The sequence below is a fragment of the Phyllostomus discolor genome, chromosome 6 (assembly GCF_004126475.2).
Source record: "Phyllostomus discolor isolate MPI-MPIP mPhyDis1 chromosome 6, mPhyDis1.pri.v3, whole genome shotgun sequence".
NCBI lineage: Eukaryota > Metazoa > Chordata > Mammalia > Chiroptera > Phyllostomidae > Phyllostomus > Phyllostomus discolor.
The window spans coordinates 93,576,205-93,580,065 of NC_040908.2; the positions used below are offsets into that span (position 1 = coordinate 93,576,205).

Sequence of the window (3,861 nt, forward strand, 5' to 3'; positions counted from 1 at the left end):
GTGTTGGTCAACTTTTTGAGTACCCATTCAGTCTTTATGGACTTTGAAACACTAACCTCCCATTGGATAAATTTGTCTAAACAGGGGTTACTCCAGAGTCTCTTGTAACATATTTTATTTCGTGAGAGTATGTGAGTGTTACAATTTGAATGTTTGTGTCCCCCTGAAATTCATAGGTTGAAATCCTAATTCTCAATGTAATGGTGTTCAGATATTGGGACTTTGGTAAATAATTAAGTTATGAGGATGGAGTTCTCATGAATGAAATTAGTGCCTTTATAAAAAGAAGTCAGAGAGCTAGTTCACTCTCTTTCTGCCATGTCAGGATACATGGAGAAGTTAGCCATCTGCAACCTGGAAAATGGTTATTATTACCAGAACCCAACCATACCCGCACCAGAATCTCACATTTTCAAACTCCAGAACTGTGAGAAATCTATTTCTGTTGCTCCTAAGTTATCCATTTATGCTGTTTTGTTACAGCAGCTCAAGCTAAGACAGGATAAAAGTCTTACAAGGAAATATTATTATTACTATTAAGAGGGCTATTGTTTTTGAACACTTGTTAAATGACAAACTGCAGTGTTTTTAAAATATTTGTAAGGTATTTATTTTATTTATTTTAATTTTTTTTTCGATTACAGTTTACATTAAGTATTATTTCATGTTAGTTTCTAGTGTGCAGCATAGTGGTTAGGCAATCTTATACTTTACAAAGTATTTCCCTGATATTTCCAGGAATCAAAAGCCACCACACATATTAATTGCAAAATGATTGACTATATTTTCATGCTGAACTTTACATACACATGACTAGTTTGTAAATATCAATTTGTACCTCTTAGTTCCTTCAGCTTTTCCACCCAAACCCTGAATTCCTCAACCCTCTAGTAACCATCAGTCTGTTCTCTATATCCATGAGTCTGCTTTTGTTTTGTTTGTTTATATTATGCTTCAGATTTCACATATAAGTAACCTCATATAATATTTGTCTTTCTCTGGCTGATATATTTCACTTAGCATAACACCCTCTAGGTCCATCCATGTTGCAAATCATAAGATTTTGTTCTTTTTATGGCCAAGTAATATTCCATTGTATGTATAGCTACCGCAGCTTTTGTAAACTTGCCTATAAGTGGGAACATGGGTTGCTTCCATATCTTGGCTCTTGTAATTAAAACTTTAATGAACGTAGGGGTGCATGTATGCTTTAGAATTAGTGTCTCAGGGTTTTGTTGTTGTTTGTTTTGTTTTGTTTTTTATAAATTCCCAGAAGTGGAATTACTAGGTCATAAGGCAATTCCATTTTTAATTTTTTGAGGAAATTTCATGCTGTTTTCCATAGTGGCTATACCAATCTACAATTCTACTAACAGTGCACGAATATAAACTTTTCTTTACATCCTCACCAACACTTGTTTCTTGATTTGTTGATGATAGGCATTCTAACAAGTATGAGGCAATACCTCACTGTTTTTTTAAATTGCATTTCTCTGATGATTAGCGACATGGAAAATCTTTTCATATGTGTATTTGTTACTCATATGTCCTCCTTGGAAAAGTGTTCAGTTCCTTTGCCAATTTTTTGATTGGATTATTTGTTTTCTTAGTGTTCAGTTGTATAAGTTCTTTATAAATTTTGGATATTAATCCTTCATTATACCCCTTATTAACCCTTTATGTATCATTGGCAAATATGTTCTCCCATCCAATGGATTGTCTTTTAATTAGTTAATTTATTTATTATAATTTTTATTGAGGTATAATTGACAAAATTATATATATTTAAAGTGTACAATTTTGTGATTTAGTATACCTATACATTGTGAAATGATTATCACAATCAAGTTAATTAACCCATCCATCACCTCACACAGTTACTTTTTGTATGCATGAGAATGTTTAAGATCTACTCTCTTTGCAAGTAAACTATGGAACACTTCAAAATTTGCATGTCATACTTGTGCAGGAGCCATGCTAATCTCTATATCATCGCAATTTTAATATATGTGCTGCCGGAGTGAGCACGGATGTCTTTTAATTTTGTTCATGGTTTCCTTCACTGCATAAAAACTTTTTAGTTTGGTGTTGTCTCATTTATTTTTTTCTTTTGTTCCCTTTGCTCAAGAAGATGTGTCAGAAAAAAGTATTACTAATAAGAATGGCTGAGATTTTACTGTTTATGTGTTTTTCTAGGATTTTTATGGTATCAAGTCTTACTGTTTTTAAGTCTTTAATCCGTTTTGAGTTTATTCTTGCATATGATGAGGGAAGATGATCTGGTTTCAAATTTTTGCACATATTTGTCCATTTTCTCAGCACCATTTATTGAATAGACTGCCTTTACCCCATTGTATGTTTTGCCTCCTTTGTCAAATATTAATTGTCCATATTGGTATGGGTTTATTTTGGGGGTCTCTATTCTGTTCCATTGGTCTATATGTCTGTTTTTATGCTAGTACAATGCTGTTTTGTTTACTATGGCATATCAAATAGCATGATTCTTCCAACTTTATTCTTCTTTTTTAAGATTTCTGTGACTATGCAGGGTCTTCGTGATTTCATATAAATTTTTGGATTATTTCCTCTAGTTCTGCAAAACACACCATTGGTATTTTGATAGGAATTTCATTGAATCTATAAATTGCTTTGGGTAACATGGTCATTTCAACCATGTTAATTCTTCCTATCCATGAGCATGGTATATGCTTCCATTTGTATATATCATCTTCGATTTCATCCTTCAGTGCTATAATTTTCTGAGAACAGGTCTTTTACTTCTGTGGTTAAATTATTTCTACTTTTTTTGATGCAATTGTAAGTGGGTTTGTTTTCTTAGTTTCCTTTCCTAGTAGCTTGTTACTGTTATATAAAATGCAACTGATTTCTGGATATTTATTTTGTCTGTTGCTACATCACTTACTTTATTTATCAGTTCTAGTAGATTTTTTTATGGAATCTTTATGGTCCCCTATATACAGTATCATGCCATCTGAAAGTAATGGCAAGTTTGTTTCTTTCTTTCCAATTTGGATGCCTTATATTTCTTCTTCTCTGATTGTTATGACTACTACTTCCAAACTATGTTGAATAACAATGGTGAAAGCAGACATTCCTGTCTTGTTCCTGATCTTAAGGGAATTTTTTTTTCCCATTGAGGATTGTGTTAGCTGTGGGTTTTTCATATATAAATTTTATTACATTGTGGAATGTTCTCTTTATTCTCATATTGCTGAGAATTTTGGTCACAAATGTGTGCAGGATTTTATTAAATATTTTTGGTCATCTATTGATATGATTATATTATTTTTATCCTTCATTTTGTTTATGTGGTGTATCATGTTCATTATTTTGTATTCCCAGAATAAATTATACTTGATTATCATGTATTATATATTTAAGGTATTGCTGGATTCATTTTGCTAATATTTTGTTGAGGGTTTTTGCATCTATGTTCTTCAGGGACATTGACCTGTAATATTCTTTCTTCATACTGGGTTGGCCTGCTTTCAGAATTAGGATAATGTTGGCCTTGTAAAATGAGTTTGGGAGTTTTCCTTGACTTAAAATTTTTTGGAATAGTTTGAGAAGGATAGCTGTTAATTTTTCTTTGAATGTCTGGTAAAATTCACCTGTGAACTATCTATCCAAGATTTTTGATTGTTGGAAGTTATTTAATTACTGTTTCAATTTCATTATTTATAATTGGTGTGTTCAGAATTTCTTTTTCTTCTTGATTTAGTTTTGGGAGATGGTATGTTTCTGTAAATTTTCCTACTGTTCTAGATTGTCCAATTTTTGACATATAGTTTTTTGTAATATATTCTTATTTCTGTAGTGTCATTGTTACTTTTCCTCTTT

At 31.6% G+C, this 3,861-nt stretch overlaps 1 non-coding gene across 1 annotated transcript; it reads right to left on the reverse strand.

The window, feature by feature from the left end:
- Positions 1-1,925: 1,925 nt before the first annotated feature.
- On the reverse strand, positions 1,926-2,028 carry LOC114501104. The gene has a single exon (XR_003684877.1). It is a non-coding gene; the product is annotated as a U6 spliceosomal RNA (small nuclear RNA).
- Between the last annotated feature and the right edge of the window lie 1,833 nt (positions 2,029-3,861).